The 24,368-nt window shown below is 39.8% G+C and overlaps 1 protein-coding gene across 20 annotated transcripts in view; it reads left to right on the forward strand.

Annotated features, from left to right (window-relative positions):
• FHIT (fragile histidine triad diadenosine triphosphatase) overlaps positions 1-24,368 on the forward strand; it is a 1,508,090-nt gene that overhangs the window by 20,300 nt on the left and 1,463,422 nt on the right. For all 20 annotated transcript variants that reach the window (XM_054479715.2, XM_063661901.1, XM_063661894.1 and 17 more), the window contains exon 2: positions 22,418-22,466. The gene's annotated coding sequence lies outside the window, so the exon portion shown is untranslated. The remainder of the gene's footprint in view (positions 1-22,417; positions 22,467-24,368) is intronic.

The raw sequence follows: 24,368 nt of genomic DNA on the forward strand, positions 1-24,368 counted from the left end.
ATCGACTCATTTTATTTAGATTTTTCCAGTTTTACTTTTGTGAGCATTTAGTTCTATATAATTTTACCAGTGAGTATTTTTAAATTCTAAAAGGATGACTTCTTATTCTTGAACTTGAACACGTCAGTGATAGCCAGAATCCACAGTTCTGAAATGTCCTTTAAAAAATCACAGAATATTAGTGTAGGAATCAAATTTAATAGATTGTTTTGTGATATACCAGTTCCAAAACTTTAGAATTTCAGAGGCTGCAAACATAATTTTTGAATTAGGAAGTGAGATAGGATGGGAGCTGACATAGGGTTGCTAACTTTTAATTCTGCCAAGCAAAGACATTTAAAAAAATTATTATTTTTTAAATTTTTCTCATTTTGCTAGGTACTGGTTAAAAACAATATTATGGTTTGGTCCTGGTTTTTCAACTGGTCCTTAGCAATCCTTACTCTAGTCTAATTGCATCATTTCTGAGAATCAGAAAATTTAAGTGTGTGATGGTATTAGGCCATTCTTGCATTGCTATAAAGAAATACAGGAGACTCAGTAATTTATAAAAAAAAAAATAGGGATTTAATTGTCTCACAGATCTTCAGGCTGTACAAGCATGGTGCTGGCATCTGCTCCATTTTTTGGGGAGGCTTCAGGGAGCTTTTACTCATGGCAGAAGACAAAATGGGAGCAGGCATATCATATGGCAAGAGCAGGAGCAAGAGGATAGGAAGGGGCGGTGCCGTACACTTTTGCACAACCAGATCTCACAAGAACTCACTCACTATTATGAGGACAGCACCAAGAGGATAGCGCTAAACCATTTATGAAAAATCCACCCCCATCCTCCAATTACCTCTCACTAGGCTCCACCTCTGACACTGGGAATTACAATTCAACATGACATTTGGGGGCACAAATACCCAAACTATCTCAGTGATCCAAGTCTTTCTCATTGTGTGTTGGCATTTTCAATTTGGAAATACTAAGACATGATCAGAATATGCTTATTTTATAGCTAAAGACAACAGGGTACAGCAAGGGGAAGGGACTTTTTAAGGTAGCAGCCAAACCCTATGTATACCTCACTTCCCTTACTGGGTTAACCTGCATAAGGATCTTGACCTGATGCACCAAGGAGAAATGGTTACTGGGTTGATCTAGAAGGAAGGCTAGTGGATGTTTATTCCAGCCTGCCGAACAATATAAACATCCCTTTTCCAGTATTTCTGGAAAACGATTTATCTGGTCTCTACATATATTTAACAGTAGAGAGAGCCCTACTGCATAAATTAGCTGTTATTACACCTGTTGATATATTGTTCTAAGGTCTACACATGCTTCCCAGTAAATCTGAACCCATTAATAAGAACAGTATTATGTACTGAAAACTTACTTTGTTCCAGGCCCTGTGCTGCACACTTGACATACCTCCTTAATCTCTGACCTTTGAGATGAGTGTTTCTACTGTCTCCAGTTTCCTAATGAGGGCCTGGTTCTCAGAGGGCTAGAGTTATTAGCAATGGGTAACGCAGCTAGTAAGGTACTACAGCTAGCTAAGTAACTGGGAGTTATATTAGTTTCCTAGAGCTACTGTAACCAATTGCTACAAATTTGGTGGCTTAAAACAACAGAAATTTATTTCCTCACAGTCCTGGAGGCCAGAAGTGCAAAATCAAGGTGTTGGCAGGGCCATGCTCCCTCAACAGGCTCTAGGGGAGGATCCTTCCTTGCCTCTTCTAGCTTCTGGTGGCCCCAAGCATTCTTTGGCTTGCAGCCACATAACTGTTTGCTTCATTTGGCCTTCTCTTCTATATCTTCTTCTCTTCTGTCTGTCTGCATCTGCCTTTCTTTTGTAAGGACACTGATCATTATATTTAGAGCTCACCCAGACAATCTAGTATGATCTCATCTCAAGATTCTTAATTACATTTGCAAAGACTTGTTTTTTCTAATAAAGTAATATTTGCAGGCTCCAGGGATTTGATGCAGACATATTGGAGGGGTGGGGAGTGGCATTCAACCCAGTACAGGTTTTTACTCTAGTGCTCTGATTCCAAAATCTGTGCTCTGCTCTACTATACAGTGTCTTGTGAAGTGACATGGAGAAAATCCATTTTCCCTTTTGCATGATAAGAAAAGACTGGCTTTCTCTCTCAGTGCTGTATCTCCTTTGCCTTGCATGGTACCTTGTATAGAGGAAGTGCTCAGTAAAACGGAATGGCTTTATTGATGAATGACCCATCGAATGTATGAAGGTAGTTTTGCTGTCTCCCATTACTTTTCTCCAGGCTGAATATCCCCGGGTTTCTTATGTGAAGTTCAGAACCTCTCACCATTCTAGTTGTCCTCTTAGAGGTATTTTCCAGTTTGGCCAATATTCCTCCTAAAATATGCCTTTCAGGTTAAACTCTAGATAAGACCTAAGTAACAGATGTAGGGGAAGCAAAATTTCATCTTTACCTTCTTAGGGTTTTTGGCTGGGCTTAAAAATTAAATTGATACAAGGCAGATTAATAGGAGAAAAGCATACAAATTTATTTAATATAAGTTTTTTTTGTGACATGGGAGCCCTCATAAGGAAATGAAGACCTAAAGATGAAGTTAGAATTGAACACTTATATATGGAATTGGATAAAGAGTAGTAAATTGTGAAGATGTGACAAGGCAAAGGGGCTTGGGCCAGGATATTTAACTGGGTGGAGAGGTGACGAGGAAAATAAGAGCTAGTTTAATAAAGTTTGTTTGTACAAAATTCTCTTGGTCTCAGTGTCCCGCCCTTGATGATAAGAATGTTACTTTCCTTCTGGTGTTAGGAGAATATTTTCTATACAGGGATTTTAGCTCTTGCTTTTATGAAGAAAAAGAAGAGGGTCAGAAATCCCTTCTTGCACCTGCTGTTTTTTTAAAATTATTTTTTATAAGTGCCTTTAGCTTGAAAATAATTCTTATGCCAATGTGGTATATTTTGAGGTGGCATATTCTGCCACCTTTCACACAGTAGAATGTTAATTCTCATGGTTTGTACACTGTATTGCTTTAAAGTAGCTGTAGATTGTGTTTACTTTAGAGCAGCTGCTAAAGTCATTGCTGGTGATTAATAACTAAAGACATTTTTTTAAAAACCTCTCCTCATATTAGTAGCTCTACTCAGTCATTGAGTTTTTAGGCCAAATTCAACCCTCAGTTTTGCTAGTACCATTTTTATTGATTTTGGATTCTGGGAATGGATTTTCAGTTTGGAAAGAAAATAATCCGAACATCACACTCGGGGTTTAGTAGAAAGGGCAAACATACTCATGAATATATCCGGTTTTTCCTCTCCATTCCAATTTGTTGATCCCATGGAAAAAAGTTCTATGCTGTAAGAGAGATGAATAATGATCCAAAAACAATTTTCTGCAAGAACAAATCAGAATTTTCATGACCAAATATTAGAGAAAAAGAACCTTTTTCTTCTTTATTTCCACCCATTGTGGCATGTAGTTGGTACAGTCTTTTTTTTTTAATATGTCACATTTACCAACTGCTTATATTAATTTTCATGTACTTATACCCTGAACAAATTTATGCTCTTGGTATTGTATGTGCTGCAAGTTTCACTGCTGTCAAAACATATTTTTAAAAATAACCCATGGGTTTTAACCAGTACAGTCAAGATAAATTAGATTTTTTAAAGTAAAATCTACCTTAATATTTAGATCAGCAAGAAAATGTGATTATGATTAACTTTTGCCCTTATGTGGCAAGATAGGACAGAGGTATACTAATGTTTAAAAATTTTTTTTAAAAATTAATTTTCTAAACTAGGGATTGAAATAAGGAAAAGATAATAACTCCCAATGGTAGACTCGATGGCGTCATTTACTCCATTATACCTTCTATTGCGTCCTGAGGCCTTTGTCTTAATGGTTTCTTTGAAAGGAAACATTTTGAGGAGAAAAGTCCTCTGCTTGTCACTCTTCTCTCTCACCTCTTATCTGGCTGCTCTAATACTTCTGACCTTAACTTAAATGTCTCTTCCTCAGAGAAACCTTTACTGACCTGAAAGACTTGGTTAGTTCTTATATTGTAAGCTCTCTTAGTACCTTCTACTTCGTTTTTTTTCAGGCTTCATTACATTAATCTCAATTGCTTGTTAATCTTTGTCCTTTATCCTAGACTGTAAACTCTAAGAGGGCAGGGGCTGTGTCTGTTTTCAGCATTCTACCTGTTTTCAGCATTCTACCTATTTCAGTGTCTGGCTCATACCACATGCTTACTAAACATTTCTTGACTAATTGGCTGGAGGATGAAAAAAGTCGTGTAAGGGTATATGGGAACAGTAATTTTAACAATTATTTGCATTTGCATTTGTGTATGTATGGACACTAAACTAGTAGTGGTGAACTTTTTTCTCTTCTTTTCTCTTTCTCTCTCTCTTTCCTTTTCTCTCTCTCTGTCTGTGTTTTGAGTACCACTGCATCAAATTACTGAAGTAGAAAGAATGGTTGACATTCTGTTTTAAAGTGACCATGTATTTGACCCACTTCTTCTCGAGTAATGTCATCACGATTGTATCTCATTGCTGTGGGTTCTCGGAGGCTGACAGGCGGAACAAGTTGCTTCAGCACACAGTCCTCATCTGTCATACAGAACAGCTTGCAGATTCTTATTATGTGAATGAAATATGGAGAGAGGGATATTTTTCTTCCTGGACTATCAGGGTAATTGAAAGTAACCATATCAGGGCATGAAGGGGAAATGCAGGAAAATAGACTGCCTTTGTGAAGGGCAACTCATCTGCTCTCAGAACTGCAGGTGTGGAGCCTCATCTCCAAATGCAAAGGCTTGGGAAGTGTTTTCCGTTATCAAAAGGCCTGAGATTTGACTAGCACCTTCTTTCAGTAAGAAAAATGCCTTGCTTCTCATTACCACCCCTCAGCGCCTGATGAGATGCCACGACTGTTGTCTTTGGAGGCACATCCCATGGGACTGGGGCACAGGGCTTTTTGTGTTCTTTAGACAGGGAAGAAAACTGTTTTAGTATTCCAGATCAATAAACTGTAGTAGAAAATTGGAAATGTGCTATGAAAAATCATTAAGCAGAGAAATTCTACTGTTCCTGAGTTTTGTATCAGAAGAAATAAATAACACTTGACTGCTCTTATAGTTAATATTTTACAAGCTTGGCCCTGGTGAAATAGAATATCAGATAATACTGTATCAATGACACTTTACCTTAAATGGTTTGGTTCTGTAGATAGAAATTGTATTTATAGAATTGTTTTAGTTAACAGGAAGCTTTTTATTTAACACTGGTGAAAAGTACTAACATGGTGATGGAAAACAAGCTACAACTCAGCAGTCATTCAAGTCATGACTTTGTTATATTTTGAGATAGCTTTAAAATCACTTAGTCCAATAAAACTCTAAAGTACTCTAACTGCCACATTGCTTTATCTAATTTATGAAACAGAGGCAAAGGAATCAACAATAACCCTCCATTTACCATTATTAGATTAGCTATTACTGAAACCGCAGAAAGTATATAATGCTTTACTTTGTGTTCACTTGAATTTTGTTATTAAGCTTTGATGGAACTTTCATTTAACCAAATGCCTTTGTTTACAACAATAAGCATGTTAAGTCTATTGTGTTCTGAATTTGGTATGACCATTTTAGAACATGCCTCCTGCAAAGGCATGTTAAAGTTACAGATTCTATTCATTTGTGTTCTGTCAAACATTTTCAATTTAATCCATTTAAGGTCTCATTTTTCTTCCCAACTTTCAAAAAAATATATATATTTTTCTCTATGAGGCCGCTACTTTTTCAAGAATATAACCAGGCATTAACAAACATGAAACTACTCATAGCAACTCCATAAAAATTGATTTTTCAAAACTGAATAAGCATCTGGTGGTCTGAAAATGTTTTATACCTGATATTTAAAAGATATTTTGACTGTTGCCAAAAGGAATCAATTCCTTCATGCTGTTTCCCTTGCAGATGCTGTCATATGCCACTGTGTTGTGTAGAGCACAGGCTCTGGAGGAAGGGCAGACTTGGATTTGTACTTCAACTCTGCCGCTTACATGCCTGTGACCTTGACTTTACCTCTTAAGGAGGTCAGTGAACTGTAACTGCTCTTTCCTCAGTGTGTTACAGAGTTCATAATAGTACTTATCTCATAGTGTTATATAAGAGAAGATGCATGTAAATACCTCAAACATGTGGCTATTATTATAATTAATGTATGTGTATATATATGTGTGTGTGTGTCCATCCACACTGTATATATATGTACATGCTGCCGATTTGAGTGACACCTTATTGATTCTAAATTAGGTTACACTGGTGGAAATGCTGTCATCCTTTCAGTGCTTAATGTTCTGGTATCATGGCCATATCTAAAAGTAACATGGGCTAGATGTGGTGGCTCATGCCTGTAATCCCAGCACTATGGGAGGCCAAGGCGGGCGGATCAGCTGAGGTCAGGAGTACAAGACCGGCCTGGCCAACATGGTGAAACCCCATCTCTATTAAAAATACAAAAATTAGCTGGGCGTGGTGGCATGTGCCCATAGTCCCAGCTACTTGGGAGGCTGAGGCAGGAGAATCGCTTGAACCCGGGAGGCAGAGTGAGCCGAGATCATGTCATTGCATTCCAGCCTGGGTGACAAGAATGAGATTCCATGTCAATAAAATAAAATAAAATAAACCAACTCCCTGAACCATGAACCAACTCCCTACTCCAAAGAAGTGTTACTTTTAAAGTGGAATTTTATTTCAGTTCTTTTGAATTGACATAAAAACTAGAATAAGGAATGTTGTAGATATGTGTACTAGAACTATACGGCCCTTAGGGATCCCAGCTACAATATATTGTTTTTCACTGACCTTACTTATTTCCCAGATCTATTAAGCTTCTATCTGCCTTGCTGTCTTTGCATTTTTCATCTTTATCTCTGTCCTTGACATCCACGTTTTTGGGGTAGTAGAGATGGGCTTGGGTAAATACATACTATTTCACCCAGCATCCTTTGGACCAGTAACCCATAGAGGAGCAATGGGAAGTCGTGCTGGGAGATCTGCTCTCTGACACTGGTTTCCAGCAAATTTCTATGGTTCTTAAGAGGGGTAGAATTTTTCCCCTTATCTGTATCATATTCTGTTGGCTTGAATAATGAGTCACAGAAGAATGAAAACTTCTTTAGCTGTGAAAGTTTCAGCAAGAATAAATGTTAGACCCATCGTGTTAGTATAATGCAAAATAAGATAGCATTTAAAGATAGTCTCTGCTTCAGCATCATATTGACAATGCCCCTCACTCGAGTCAGGGATTGGGGACTTACTGAGATACACCATCTGGCAAAATGTGGAAGGCCAGTTTTGTGCCAACTGAAAAAGCTGCATCAGTTCCAACTCTTGTGTACTTTGCACATTATTGGATGCCTTGCAAAAACGTTTATCACTTTTTAATTAGGAAGGGCTAAGGGACTTCAGTACCCCAAAGAAAATGTCAGCAACCCAAAGATAGAAAAATTATCCAGTGGATTACAAGGGGCAGTAAGTATTTAACTTTGAGCTCGCACATGAAATGAGGACAGTTTCATACTAGGATCTGTGCTGGGGGACATGAGGGTGGTATGTGTTTGGTCTGTCTGGGTGGAACTGGGGATCTGGTCTTTCTGTTATTCTGACAGTTTCTCAGATTGTTTCTTCTGGAGCATGGTCAGTCCTTGAAAACACATGCCAAGAGATCAACTCTGTTCTGCTGCTTGGCCTATCATGTAAACTGTGGTCTGTCATGTTCATTAAAATGAAAATTTGTCGAATGGAATTTGTCCGACTGGCAGAATAGTTTAAATGTCAGATGTTGTTAGGCCTGGATATAAATATTATGTTTCTATTGTTAATTAATTGCAGCGCCTCAGTACCAGTGATCCAAAATCCAATTTAGTCTGCAATAGGCCTGTGGATAAGGGCCAGAGATAATGAATGCAGAAGGAAAAAATGTATTCAGAATTTTCATTGTATCTGTCAATGTCCTTTTAGAAAAATAGCAAATTTTGGTATGTCGCTGTAGTTCAAGAGGTGCAAAACAGGACAGAATTAAGACCCATTGTCTTTTGAAACCTCTCAAATATTACTTACTATCAAATCTATTCCACTGCTAGCGCTAAGTCTGTCCCAGCATCAAAATTTGTGACAGATGCTGCCCTGTTCCCTTGCCTTGATTCCCCCACATTGTTTCCACCCTTGAGTCTGTTGTTATGTTCACAGCTCATTTCAGAGTTGCTGGACTGAAATATCTAGTCCTGTAATCCTCCTCATTTTTTTTTTTTTTGCAGTATTCATTTCCCTCTCCTTCTCTTGCCATCAACCCTTCCTTTCTTTTTCTTTTCGTCCTTTGTTTTGGTCCCCAGGCTCAGCAGCATGTCTATCAAGTCTGCCACTGTTTGTTAAGATCATTTTGCTTCCAAATTGAGCTGGTGGCTGATTATCACTCAGAATAACGCTGCTAGAACTGTCTGCATTAGTAAAGGGAGCAGAAATCTTTCCGCTGGTGCCCAGACCTCAGAGCTGACTGTTGTTGCAAAGCCATGAGCCAGCAGGCATTTGTGACCACCATTCTCTACCAATATTTTGTTGAATACTAGCTGTGAGCATGGCACCTTACCCGGCCACCTCCCTGGTGGTAGGTGTGCCAGGCACAGGAAGACTAATTAAGACTTTGGAAGGCAGGACTAATGTGTTCCAGTGGTCAGGGACCCTCATTTAATTCCTGGCATCCTGGTCCATGCCAACCTCATTCTGCCCCTGCGATTATGCCAGCCAAGAAGCAGGAAGGGGAAGATGAACTTTGGTCTGCTCTGAGTTTCCCTGTCCGCAGTGTCTGTCAGATTAAAAATGAGAGGGAAGGAGGCCAGAGAGTCTTCCAGATGGAGAGTTCAGAGGAGGGCACAACCAGACTCCCTCTCTGCAGTGACATTGCTGGGCCATCCGAGCACTGGGCCAGGAGCCAGGAGCAGAGGCTCCTGCCTGACCCTGCAGTGGAGTGGGGACCTGGCAGAATGGTCACCCTTGGCTCAGGGTAAGAGCAGATTCAAATCAGGTGCACACAGGCCATGTGGTGGAGGTGGAGCATTTACCCCCAAGGCTGGGTCAGTCTGGTTGGACGTTGGACCCCACTCTTCTTAAGGGTGCTTTCCCCAAGTCACATGTGGGTAGAGTTGGCAACTGCAGAAACCAAATGGGGAGGTGGTATTCTCTAGCCTCTCTGTTTTCTTCCTTTAGAATGAGGCAGGCATGCAGGAAAGGTGACCTTAGTTAGGCTGGAGGCAGCAGTAACAGTGGTGGCCCTGCATCCTTGGACTGACTTGCATGTTCCAGTCAGCAGGGGTTTGGTGAGGTACTGACAGTCACTCTTCATGCCTCTTGGTAGCACAACTTTATAACCGGTTTCAGCATTCATTGAAAAGTATCCAGTGTAGATGCTCCAGGAACAGAGTTTTGCTTAAATGAGAATGATTTTTAAAGTCTAAGGCTATCTGAGGTCTATGTGATGATGGAAAGGTAACAAATGAGGTTAAACACTGAATATCTGGTTTTGCCTTCCTTATAAATGGATTGTTTTAATATTGCATCTGCAAAACCTCAGTTTCTCCCCAAGATGAACCTCTTTTTCTCAAAGTCAGGCTATTAGAGTTTGGGGGAGGACCTGTGCTATTGGGAACAGAGCTATTTGACTTAAAATGTCATCCCATTCTGAGAAAACATACTGGGGCCATGTTAGGGCATCCCTGTGCAAATGCCACATTGTCAGAATGTCTCCCCCTGGGGTTAGACTAGCCATGGCACCTTCCAGTCCTGTTGGGGTGGCACAATTTACTGCTTACCCATTGCCTGGGCACCAACCCAGCCAGGGTCATGCTCCCTGAGATTTCATGGAATTTGATTTGTCTGTGACTCTATGAATTTTCAGATGCTAATTATTGGCTGATTAGTATTCTGCTCCTCAGATGTCACCTAATGATTTTCCAGAGCTTCTGTTTCTTGGTAAATTTATTTTTCTGATGCATGGCAAATATGACAGCATTGAATAGATGTGGCAAGGGCATGTCGTGTTGTGTGTATGTGTCTCAGGCCATAGAAGGGTAGGCTTCAGTAGAGAGATAACTTATTGTTTTGTGAAAGCATGGAGTACAAATTAAGAGGATGAATGAAAACCAAGAACAAAACTCAAAACTAAACTTTCCTTAATAATTGGCAATCAATTTTCATTTCTAGTAATAATGAAAACTTATAATATTCCTTTATTAAAGAAATTTTACTGAGTATATGTGCCAGACAGTGTTCTAGAAGATGTAGATTTACTATAGAACAAGACAGATGTGGTCCGTATTATTGCTGAACTTATGGTCAAATAGAAAGACTTTCACATACATTTTGACAATATTGATTAGCTCCCCAGGTAAATAACAAAAGTAAGAATTATTCTGGTCACCTCCCTGGACTCTAAATGTATCTGAGTTTCAGAAATTCTGAAAATATTCTATAAGAAATGCATACATATAAATTGAAATAAAACTTCTAGGAATATATCTGAGAAGTGTTAGGTTTTTGGGGCCTTTGCTGCTATGTCTTATGAGGGTTTAAATTATTATGCAGATTCTTAAATAATTCCATGTGTTTAAAATATTAATTTATCATTAGGTGGTTTAACCAGGGCTGTGTTTTCCAACTGCCTGGTTTTCACCGATATGCAGGAAAAGGTTTTAGAAAGGGGTTTAAGAATCTTCTCTTAGTTGAAAATTGGCTATGATTTGAAAGAATGCTGCAATAATTTGTCTGCAGTAACAGCTCACTGAACGTAGCATAAAAATGAAAACGAGGGCTGAATTTATTCGGTGTCTTTGTTCTTGTACCTGAATGCACAGACTCTTTCCTAGGTATGTAAATAATTGTTAAAGACTTAAAGGTCAATAAGCAATTCCTTAACATGGCAGTTAAGTCAGGTGAGGGCTGCAGAATGCAACAATAGAGGCAAATCCCTCAGTTTCAGGTAATGTTGCCTTAAGAATGGTGCAGTTGGATGGTACCCAGAGAAAGGTTTCTATTGGGATAAGATGAATCACCATCAAAGCAGGTTTCTATATGTGGGAAAGATATTTGTTTAAATTCAGACCTATTTTTAAGGGAGCTGGGGTTTGGATCCATGGATTGAGAGGCTTGAGGTTTGTAAAGATTTTTTGGAGGGCTGTCCTCTGAAAAACCAGCAAGATAAATCAGTGTGTTATTGGCCTGTACTGCTCTACTTCCATGTTTATTTCTTTTAGGAGAACTGAAGCCCAAACTATTTGGATTCATTTAAATTTAATTTATGACTTGCAGGAGGTCAAATGAAGGATACAGAGATTGTCTGCTCTAGAACAAAATATGGACGAATTAGGCATGAGGAAAGTGGGAAGTGGTATAACATTGTAACTGTAGGTGAAAATGTTTTCATGGCCTGTAGTTTAGATCCTTGGATTTTTAGGTCGAGGAAAACATGGGAAAGAGAGGGCTAATTTGAGTGGCTATTCCTGATTATTGTCTGGATATCTATACTCTGGAACAAGAACTTTTGGGTTCTGACTTGCTCCCATTTTGGATAGCCAGGACACACACAAACACATACACACACACACACACACACACACACGCATTTTTAGATTTACACAAAGATGTACACAAAGACAACAGAATCTGTTTGTATTAGTTTGTTCAACAAGTACGGTTGTGTGCCTCATAATGACATTTCAGTCAGTGATGGACTGCATATAGGACCCTGGTTCCATAATATAATAATACTGTATTTTACTGTACCTTTTATATGTTTAGATGTTTAGATACACAAATACTTACCATTGTGTTATAATTACTTACAGCATTTAGGACAGTAACATGCTTTACAGGTCTGTAACCTAGGAACAATAGGCTATACCATACAGGATAAGTGTATAGTGGGCTACACTTTCTAGGTTTGTGTAAGTACATGCAGTGATGTTTGCGCAATGACAAAATCACCTATGGGTGCATTTCTCAGAATATACTCCCATGACACATGACTGTTTATTGAATGACTGTTGGGTGCTGGGATAGAATCTGGGGCTTTCAATGTGTGAGTAGGGTGGGGTTGGTTTGAACAATAAAGGCCATAAATTTTAGAGAGCTTAGATTCTAATTAGGGTGAGAAAACATAAACACACGAGAAAGTAGTGCGTTGACAATAGCATGGGTTCCTATCATAAGACACTATATGATTATGGTGAGGCCAAAGCTCAGTTTAAAACCAGTCCTACCTCCTGTCCCTTTCAACCTTCTCAGGAACCTTCAGTACTAGTTACCCTTTCTCTTCTACACTCACTCTGCATCTTAAATAGATCTTCTCCATTACCTTGATACATACTCAGAATTTTTTCTGTTTAAAAACTATACAAACAACCCCTCTTCCAGCCCTTTGTCCTTTAGTTGCCACTCTTTCCTCCCCAATCACAGCCAAACTTATCTAGGATTGTCTTTACTCATTGTCTTTGTTTAATGACTTCCACTTCTGTCTTAACCAACTCTAAACTGAATCTGCCTCCATCAGTCCACAAAACAGTTCCTGCTGAGTTCCTCGAAGACCTTCCTATTGAGCTTTTTTTAGTATTTATATCGCTTGACCTTTCTGTGAATCTTGAGGATTTAGTTTTACTTCTCTGGCAACTGTTCTCCCTCTTATGTAGGGTTCATCCTCCTCAACACAACTGTTAGGTGTTGAACTTGCTCACGGATCAGTCCTAGGCCCTTTTGTCTTTCTACTTATACTGACTCCCTGGACAGTCGCATCCATATTCACAACTGCAGTTACTTCCTACTTACAGATAACTTACCACTCTCAGGCCTCCCCTCTTAGCTACAGTCCCATCTATCCAAATGTTTACCTGGATATTTTCCTTTAGATGTCTCTAAGGCACTTCAAATTCAATGTATCCACAACCAAACGAGTGATCTCTTTTGACTCCAGACGTGGACCTTCATCCAGTGGGATTTAGTTAAGGTCCTTGTCTAATCCCAATTCACAAAAGGAAACTGTCATAAAATTGTAATTTTCAAACATTTTAAAAATCATATTTAATAATTCTTTTCCAACTTTAATGCATTATGATAAGAAACCTTTGATATCTATTGTTCGATATTCATTGAAACTACTTTCAGGCCTACTATATGCTTAATTTTTTCTTATGTTTCATATGTGCTTGTAAAGAATGTTGTGGCAGATTGCATTTTCCAAAGGTGATCACATCAGCACATTTATCCAATCCTGTGCTCATCTTACAGTGTAACAGACACTCCCTCATTGAGGGCAGCAAGGCTGTTGTTCTCTTTCCTTTAGTCTGGGTGGGGGTTTGTGACTGACCTGACCAGTGGAGTGGAGTGTAAATGGTGTTACGTGATTTCTGAGCCTAGGTCATAAAAAATACAGCTTCTCTCAGAACTCGTCTTTGGAACTCAGCCACCATGTTGTGAGGAGACTCAAGCCACATGGAGAGGCCACATGGACGTATTCCAGCTGCTAGCCCTAGCTGTGGTCTCAGCTAACCCTGAGCAACAACTGGCAGATATGTGAGGGCATGAGTCTTCAGATGATCCCAGCCCCTAACTTAGATATTTGAGGGCAAGAGATTTCAGATGATTGCAGCCCCTAACTTTCAAGTCTCCTAGCTGAAGCCTCAGGCTTTCTAGCATACAGAAAAGCCATCCTGCTGAACCCTGCCAGGATTCTTGATCCGTAGAAACCGTGAGAGATAATAAATTCTTACATTTATTTTTAAATATCTAGTTTTTGGATAATTTGTTATATGTCAATAAAAAATGGGGGGTGGAGCCAAGATGGCTGAATAGGAACAGCTCCAGTCTACAGCTCCCAGCATGAGCAATGCAGAAGACGGGTGATTTCTGCATTTCCAACTGAGGTACCGGGTTCATCTCACTGGGGAGTGCCGGACAGTGAGTGCAGGACAGTGGGCGCAGCGTGCTGTGCATGAGCCGAAGCAGGGCGAGGCATTGCCTCACCTGGGAAGTGCAAGGGGTCAGGGAATTCCATATCCTAGACAAAGAGAGGGGTGACAGACGGCTCCTGGAAAATCGGGTCACTCCCCCCCTAATACTGCCCTTTTCCAACAGCCTTAACAAACGGCACACCAGGAGATTATATCCCGCACCTGGCTCGGAGGGTCCTACGCCCACGGATCCTCACTCATTGCTAGCACAGCAGTCTGAGATCGAACTGCAAGGCGGCAGCGAGGCTGGGGGAGGGGCACCCGCCATTGCAGAGGCTTGAGTAGGTAAACAAAGCGGCCAGGAAGCTCGATTTGGGTGGAGCCCACCATAGCTCAAGAAGGCCTGCCTGCCTCTGTTGGCTCCACCTCTGGGGGCAGGGCTCAGACAAACAAAAGGCAGCAGTAACCTCTGCAGACTTAAATATCCCTGTCTGACAGCTTTGAAGAGAGTAGTGGTTCTCCCAGCATGCAGCTTGAGATCTGAGAAGGAGCAGACTGCCTCCTGAAGTGGGTCCCTGACCCCCGATTAGCCTAACTGGGAGGCACCCCCCAGTAGGGGTGGTCTAACACCTTACATGGCCAGGTACTCCTCTGAGACAAAACTTCCAGAGGAACGATCAAGCAGCAGCATTTGCGGTTCACCAACATCTGCTGTTCTGCAGCCAAGGCTGCTGATACCCAGGCAAACAGGGTCTGGAGTGGACCTCCAGCAAACTCCAACAGACCTGCAGCTGAGCGTCCTAACTGTTAGAAGGAAAACTAACAAAGAGGAAGGACATCCACACCAAAAACCCATCTGTACATCACCATCATCAAAGACCAAAGGTAGATAAAACCACAAAGATGGGGAAAAAACAGAGCAGAAAAACTGGAAACTCTAAAAATCAGAGTGCCTCTCCTCCTCCAAAGGAACGCAGCTCCTCACCAGCAATGGAATAAAGCTGGACGGAGAGTGACTTTGATGAGTCGGGAGAAGAAGGCTTCAGAAGATCAAACTACTCCGAGCTAAAGGAGGAAGTTCAAACCCATGGCAAAGAAGTTAAAAACCTTGAAAAAAAATTAGATGAATGGCTAACTAGAATAACCAATGCAGAGAAGTCCTTAAAGGACCTGATGGAGCTGAAAACCATGGCATGAGAACTACGTGATGAATGCACAAGCGTCAGTAGCCGATGCGATCAACTGGAAGAAAGGGTATCACCGTTGGAAGACGAAATGAATGAAATGAAGCGATAAGAGAAGTTTAGAAAAAAAAGAATAAAAAGAAACGAACAAAGCCTCCAAGAAATATGGGACTATGTGAAAAGACCAAATCTACGTCTGATTGGTGTACCTGAAAGTGACAGGGAGAATGGAACCAAGTTGGAAAACACTCTGCAGGATATCATCCAGGAGAACTTCCCCAATCTAGCAAGGCAGACCAACATTCAAATTCAGGAAATACAGAGAATGCCACAAAGATACTCCTTGAGTAGAGCAACTCCAAGACACATAATTGTCAGAGTCACCAAAGTTGAAATGAAGGAAAAAATGTTAAGGGCAGCCAGAGAGAAAGGTCGGGTTACCCACAAAGGGAAGCCCATCAGACTAACAGCTGATCTCTCAGCAGAAACTCTACAAGCCAGAAGAGAGTGGGGGCCAATATTCAACATTCTTAAAGAAAAGAATTTTCAGCCCAGAATTTCATATCCAGCCAAACTAAGCTTCATAAGTGAAGGAAAAATAAAGTCCTTTACAGACAAGCAAATGCTGAGAGATTTTGTCACCACCAGGCCAGCCCTAAAAGAGCTCCTGAAGGAAGCACTAAACATGGAAAGGAACAACCGGTACCAGCCACTGCAAAAACATGCCAAATTGTAAAGACCATCAAGGCTAGGAAGAAACTGCATCAACTAACGAGCAAAATAACCAGCTAACATCATAATGACAGGATCAAATACACACATAACAATATTAACCTTAAATGTAAATGGGCTAAATGCTCCAATTAACAGACACAGATTGGCAAATTGGATAAAGAGTCAAGACCATCAGTGTGCTGTATTCAGGAAACCCATCTCACGTACAGAGACACACATAGGCTCAAAATAAAGGGATGGAGGAAGATCTACCAAGCAAATGGAAAACAAAAAAAGGCAGGGTTTGCAATCCTAGTCTCTGATAAAACAGTCTTTAAACGAACAAAGATCAAAAGATACAAAGAAGGCCATTGCATAATGGTAAAGGGATCAATTCAACAAGAAGAGCTAACTATCCTAAATATATATGCACCCAATACAGGAGCACCTAGATTCATAAAGCAAGTCCTTAGTGACCTACAAAGAGACTTACGCTCCCACACAATAATAATGGAAGACTTTAATACCCCACTGTCAACATTAGACAGATCAACGAGACAGAAATTTAACAAGGATATCCAGGGATTGAACTCGCCTCTGCACCAAGGGACCTAATTGACATCTACAGAACTCTCCACCCCAAATCAACAGAATATACATTTTTTTCAGAACCACACCACACCTATTCCAAAATTGACCACATAGTTGGAAGTAAAGCACTCCTCAGCAAATGTAAAAGAACAGAAATTATAATAAACTGTGTCTCAGACCACAGTGCAATCAAACTAGAACTCAGGATTAAGAAACTCACTCAAAACTGCTCAACTACATGGAAAATGAACAACCTGCTCCTGAATGACTACTGGGTACATCACAAAATGAAGGCAGAAATAAAGATGTTCTTTGAAACCAATGAGAACAAAGATACAGCATACCAGGATCTCTGACACAATCAAAGCAGTGTGTAGAGGGAAATTTACAGCACTAAATGCCCACAAGAGAAACCAGGAAAGATCTAAAATTGACACCCTAACATCACAGTAAAAAGAACTAGAGAAGCAAGAGCAAACACATTCAAAACTAGCAGAAGGCAAGAAATAACGAAAATCAGAGCAGAACTGAAGGAAATAGAGAAACAAAAAACCCTTCAAAAAAATCAATGAATCCGAAAATATCAACAGAGTTGATAGACCGCTAGCAAGACTAATAAAGAAGAAAAGAGAGAAGAATCAAATAGATGCAATAAAAAATGATAAAGGGGATATCACCACTGATCCCACAGAAATATGAACTACCATCAGATAATACTATGAACACCTCTACGCAAATAAACTAGAAAATCTAGAAGAATTTGATAAATTCCTGGACACATACACCCTCCCAAGACTAAACCAGGAAGAAGTTGAATCTCTGAATAGACCAATAACAGGCTCTGAAATTGAGGCAATAATTAATAGCTTACCAACCAAAAAAAGTCCAGGACCAGATGGATTCACAGCCGAATTCTACCAGAGGTACAAGGAGGAGCTGGTACCATTCCTTCTGAAACTGTTCCAATCAATAGAAAAAGAGGGAATCCTCCCTAACTCGTTTTATGAGGCCAGCATCATCCTGATACCAAAGCCTGGCAGAGACACAACAAAAAAAGAGAATTTTAGACCAATATCCCTGATGAACATCAATGCAGAAATCCTCAATAAAATACTGGCAAACCCAATCCAGCAGCACATCAAAAAGCTTATCCACCATGATCAAGTGGATTTCACCCCTGGGATGCAAGGCTGGTTCAACATACGCAAATCAATAAACATAATCCAGCATATAAACAGAACCAAAGACAAAAACCACATGATTATCTCAGTAGATGCAGAAAAGGCCTTTGACAAAATTGAACAACCCTTCATGCTAAAAACTCTCAAAAAATGAGGTATTGATGGGATGTATCTCAAAATAATAAGAGCTATCTGTGACAAACCCACAGCCAATATCTTACTGAATGGACAAAAACTGGAAGCATTCTCTTTGAAAACTGGCACAAGACAGGGATGCCCTCTCTCACCACTCCTGTTCAACATAGCGTTGGAAGGTCTGGCCAGGGCAATCAGGCAGGAGAAGGAAATAAAAGGCATTCAATTAGGAAAAGAGGAAGTCAAATTGTCCCTGTTTGCAGATGACATGATTGTATATCTAGAAAACCCCATCTTCTCAGCCCAAAATCTCCTTAAGCTGATAGGCAACTTCAGCAAAGTCTCAGGATACAAAATCAATGTGCAAAAATCACAAGCATTCTTATACACCAATAACAGACAAACAGGGAGCCAAATCATGAGTGAACTCCCATTCACAATTGCTTCAAAGAGAATAAAATACCTAGGAATCCAACTTACAAGGGGTGTGAAGGACCTCTTCAAGGAGAAACCACCCCATCAAATAGTGTGCTCAATGAAATAAAAGAGGATACAAACAAATGGAAGAACATTCCATGCTCATGGGTAGGAAGAATCAATATCGTGAAAATGGCCATACTGCCCAAGGTAATTTATAGATTCAATGCCATCCCCGTCAAGCTATCAATGACTTCCTTCACAGATTTGGAAAAAACTACTTTAAAGTTCGTATGGAACCAAAAAAGAGCCCACATTGCCAAGTCAATCCTAAGCCAAAAGAACAAAGCTGGAGGCATCACGCTACCTGACTTCAAACTATACTACAAGGCTACAGTAACCAAAACAGCATGGTACTGGTACCAAAACAGAGATATAGACCAATGGAACAGAACAGAGCCCTCAGAAATAATGCCACATATCTACAACTATCTGATCTTTGACAAACCTGACAAAAACAAGAAAAGGGGAAAGGATTCTCTATTTAATAAGTGGTGCTGGGAAAACTGGCTAGCCATATATAGAAAGCTGAAACTGGATCCCTTCCTTACACCTTATACAAAAGTTAATTCAAGATGGATTAAAGACTTAAATGTTAGACCTAAAACCATAAAAACCCTAGAAGAAAACCTAGGCAATACCATTCAGGACATAGGCATGGGAAAGGACTTCATGTCTAAAACACCAAAAGCAATGGCAACAAAAGCCAAAATTGACAAATGGGATCTAATTAAACTAAAGAGCTTCTGCACAGCAAAAGAAACTACCATCAGAGTGAGCAGGCAACCTACAGAATGGGAGAAAATTTTTGCAACCTACTCATCTGACAAAGGGCTAATATCCAGAATCTACAAAGAACTCAAACAAATTTACAAGAAAAAAACCACCCCATCAAATAGTGGGCAAAGGATATGAACAAACACTTTTCAAAAGAAGACATTTATGCAGCCAAAAAACACATGAAAAAATGTTCATCATCACTGGCCATCAGAGACATGCAAATCAAAACCACAATGAGATACCATCTCACACCCGTTAGAATGGCAATCATTAAAAAGTCAGGAAACAACAGGTGCTGGGGAGGATGTGGAGAAATAGGAACACTTTTTCCCTGTTGGTGGGACTGTAAACTAGTTGAACCATTGTGGAAGTCAGTGTGGCGATTCCTCAGGGATCTAGAACTAGAAATACCATTTGACCCAGCCATCCCATTAGTGGGTGTATACCCAAAGGATTATAAATCATGCTGCTATAAAGACACATGCACACGTATGTTTATTGCGGCACTATTCACAATAGCAAAGACTTGGAACCGACCCAAATGTCCAACAATGATAGACTGGATTAAGAAAATGTGGCACATATGCACCATGGAATACTATGCAGCCATAAAAAATGATGAGTTCATGTCCTTTGTAGGGACGTGGATGAAGCTGGAAACCATCATTCTCTGCAAACTATCACAAGGACAAAAAACCAAACACCACATGCTCTCACTCATAGGTGGGAATTGAACAATGAGAACACATGGTCACAGGAAGGGGAACATCACACACCTGGGACTGTTGTGGGGTGGGGGGAGAGGGGTGGGATAGCATTAGGAGATATACCTAATGCTAAATGACGACTTAATGGGTGCAGCACACCAACATGGCACATGTATACATATGTAACAAACCTGCACGTTGTGCACATGTACCCTAAAACTTAAAGTATAATAATAATAAAATTAAAAAAGGAATGTAAATACTTTCTCTTCTATTATTGCTAACTTCAGTCATGCCTAACAATAACTTATTCCATCAGCTTTTTTTTGGTTCCTATTTCCTTGGTGTGTACTTATCCACACTTTTCAAAACTTATGTTTAAATTTTTTTCTTATAAACAAACTCCTGACTTCAGGTGATCTGCCTGCCTTGGTGTCCCAAAGTGCTGGGATTACAGGCATGAGACACAGTGTCCGGACTGTTGCTTTACTTTTATTTTTGCTGATGACATGTTCCTTTGCCAGAAGTCTCTTTTTTCCCTCTCTGGTTGACTTTAAGACTTTATTTTTATCTCTGCCTTCTGTGGTTTCATTCTGATGTATCAAAGTATGCATTTGCTTTTATTTATCTTTTTGAGATATTGGTATACTTTTTCAAGAGGACTCGTCTTTCATTCTAGAAACTCTACATCCATATATTTTTATATTGGCTTTTTATCTCTCTCTTTTTTTTTAATGAAAAAGTAAACTTTAACGTTGAAAATGCAAACTTGGGGAAGACAGAAAAGATCACACACAAGGCTGTCACTTGACACTTGGAAGGTTGCACAGTGGCCGGGCAGAGGCGCTCCTCACTTCCCAGTCGGTTGGCAGCTGGGCAGAGGCGCTCCTCAATTCCCAGATGGTTGGGCGGCTGGGCAGAGGTGCTCCTCACTTCCCAGACAGGGCGGCTGCTGGGCAGAGGCGCTCCTCACTTCCTAGACAGGGCGGCTGCCGGGCAGAGGCGCTCCTCACTTCCCGGACAGGGCAGCGGCCGGGCAGAGGGGCCCCTCACTTCCCAGATAGTTGGGTGGCCGGGCAGAGGGGCTCCTCACTTCCCAGATGGTTGGCGGCTGGGCAGAGGGGCTCCTCACTTCCCAGATGGTTGGCGGCTGAGCAGAGGCGCTTCTCACTTCCCAGACGGCTTTTTCTCTTTCTTTTGGGCTTGGCTATATGTGTGTGTGTGTGTGTGTGTGTGTGTGTGTATGTATCTATGTGCGTGTATATATGTAGGTATATATATACACGTGTGTATGTATATATGTACACGTGTGTGTATATATGCATGTATGTGTATATATACACACACATATATATACACACATACACACACATATATGTATTTTAAGTCATCATTGTATTTTGTTTAGCATTTCTGTGTTTGACGTGGAAAGGGATTCAGCTCAATCTCCATGATATCAGATTATTCATCTCTTAGATTTCACAAATGCAATATTATACTATTTTATCTAGTATTCTCCAAACTATGTTTGTTCTAAACTCATTGGTAAACCATGTAGCTCAGGGGGAAGGAGAAATTTCTGATGCTGTCCCATAGAAGGGACTTATCTCCTGCATTAATTGTCTGAAATTTGCATCTTAGCCCATAAGTCTGACCTGTTCTTTGGTGGTCATGCATCAGTGGTAATGCATTCTTTGGTGGAATAGAGGGATGTGGAGGGAAATAGCCCAGTAAAAGCTAAAACAATCCCTTCAGATATTGAAGGAAAAAAAAAGAACCGTGGAAAAACTATGGTGTAGTTGTCTATCCCCAACTACTGCACCTTTCAGAGATGTTAGGACCTAGCCAAAAATGAGAGAAAGAGTCATATTCCCATTACTAGTGACTATAGAGGCACCTTATGAGTAAGGTTGGATGATTAAAGAACCAGCTTCATGAAACTGTAAGTTATTAACTGTTGCTTTTGCAGATCTTTTGTCACATTGATTTGTGTGTGGTCAGTGCTTAGTATTTATGTTTTGATCACAGAGAGCTGAAGTTAACAAGATTTGATTTGAAATGTCAAGTTGTGGCTTCCTCTGTTTTGTGAGTTTCTTCTGAGAGAAGGCTGCAGTCTACGTACAGGAAGGGTGATTGTCCCTATAATCATGCACACATGTACTTATGGAGCAAGTTATGAGGTTTATATTAGAAGGACCGTGCACGTCATATAAATGGAATAGGCATCCCTAAGTGAAACTTTTTCAGAGAAATGGAAATAGAGCATGCAAGAAAGATGACAAAAAGAAATAAGAAAATAAAATGCTTAGTCAGATTGAGTATGTCACACTCATGTTTAATTTGATTTTCATCTCTCTACTTTATAAGCCATTCCCATTCTGTTGAGGAGTACACACTCCAAAAGATTTGACTGTAGATTTGGCCAAGGTTTGTGTGCTTCAATTCTGGGTAGATGTGTGCACCATTTTCAGTTTCTGACTATCTTTTTTTGGCCTCTTTTGCGGGAGGTATGAGGCACAAGTTTTATCAATGGTTTATTTGGCTAGCACCATATACCATGGCATATGGAAATTCTATTTAGAGACATGGGGAGAAAATGTTTGTTGTTTTACTCACAGACAACTCTGTCTTTCATTTTTATCTCTTTGTAGCTTTCAAGCTCAGGAAAGAAGAGAAATCCATTGAGAACAGTCTGTGAAGGTAAGTGTATTTATTACATGGCCTTGACAAACATTGCCTTTACAACATTGATTTTTCTTTTATTCAGAGATTTAAACACTTGGACTAAAGATACAGCTGACAGGACAACTTCCTTAACCACCTGCTTGTCCTCCCTCTTAGGCAAAAGTGCTGAGCAATAGTTAGCAGAGAGCAGGAGGAAATAAAATGATGTGTTGAGAGTAGACAAATGCAATTGTATGCTTGCTGACTTTTGCTTTCTTCTCAGCAGTTAAGACATTCCAATGGAGCTAAGTTTACTAAGATTAATGCTAGATGGAAAAAGAATGCACTTGTACCACTTCTGGCAAATAGTTAAATAAAACTAGCTGGCCAAATAAAGCATTTAAAATAAAATGCAGAGTGGCACTTCAATTGGGTTGGATGAAATTTATTGCGAAAGTCAGTTGTGCAGTTGCATGGAAGAGCCAGTTTTGTAGAAAGAAAAGAGCCACTGAATTTGGTGTATCTAATTTCATTCCACCCAGTCACTCTGAGCCCTAAGTGAATTACAGGAAATGAACTTCCAAGCTTGAAGCGATGGGAAAAGTACCTACTCGGCCTCTTGTGAAACATTACAATCAAGTTGGTTTTTACATGGAAAAATGTAATTGTTTCCTCTTTGCTAGGTATATTTATGAGCATACCTCTGTACAGCATTGTTCTTTGATTCATTGTTTAATTTCTGTTCTGCATGAAGTATTTTAATTTAAAGAATTCATTCTGGGCAATTATAGGGCTGCAGTTTCATCAAGAGTCTTTGGTGGCCAGGGTGAAATATGCTATAATTTTACATTTGTTTTCATCATAAATTACATTTTTGACACTTTTAGGGTTTTTTTCTGTCATTTTTATTACAGCAATCATAACTATGACCACTTTAGTTAAAGTTGAAAAGCCATTTTGATTTACCTTATACTTTAAGTTCTTCCTAACTTCTTGACAAATCTACTTCTGGGACTGAATTTTTCATGTTTATTTGGAGGGCAAAGAAGAATTTTACAGGGATATTGGAGAAAACCCCTTTTAGATAATCAAAATATGAGTTATAAAAAAAATCCTCTTTTCTTAGGATTTGCTTTGGGGCAACTAAACTCTGGTGCGTGAAAACTGGTTGGCTTGGAATTTTGCCATAATTGTTGAACATCAGTGAAGAAAATACTATGTTAAGCAGTAGATAATTCTTATTTTTGGCCATATAACTACATATCTCTGGAACATTGAGCCACATCTTGGAATAAAGAAATACTTGATAGCTTTTAGAAATAAATGCTCATAAATAATTGGATTTAGTGGTGATGTAGCCATCTTGACAACTTTGTAATCTTTTGGCACAGATATGGTGCTTCCTTTCCTCTTGGGGAATGTTTCCACACAGGCACAGTCCATTTTCTCTATTCTCAGTGAAAATCTTTTGTTGAATTGGTACTCTGGAATCAGACATGTGTTTAGTCATGATTTGGCTTTTACTAGCTATTGGACTGCGGACAACTTATTCACCCTCTTAGAGTCTCAGTTTCCTGATCTGTGAAGTGGGGATAATACTGTTTTTGGCTTCATGTAGTTGTGGAGAATTAAATGAAGTATTCTGTGTCAAGGACTTAGAAGAAGTCCTGGCCCATGATAAGTGCTCAGTAGATGTGAGCTGCCACTGCTCTTATTAATATCATCATCATCATCATCATCATCGGCAGCAGCAGCAGCAACAGCATCCTTATGAATTTATTCATTATACATTTTTATAAGTCTATTCTTTTTAGAAGCTTCAGGATAATATTTCTAAAATAAGCATGTTGCTACCAAAGAAGGGAAAATTTTGCTTGGTCCTTAGGTGTCAAATGAAAAGGTAACTTTCAGGTAATACAGGAAGTGAGGCCTCTGGAA

Source organism: Pongo pygmaeus, chromosome 2 (assembly GCF_028885625.2).
Source record: "Pongo pygmaeus isolate AG05252 chromosome 2, NHGRI_mPonPyg2-v2.0_pri, whole genome shotgun sequence".
NCBI classification, from domain to species: Eukaryota; Metazoa; Chordata; class Mammalia; order Primates; family Hominidae; genus Pongo; species Pongo pygmaeus.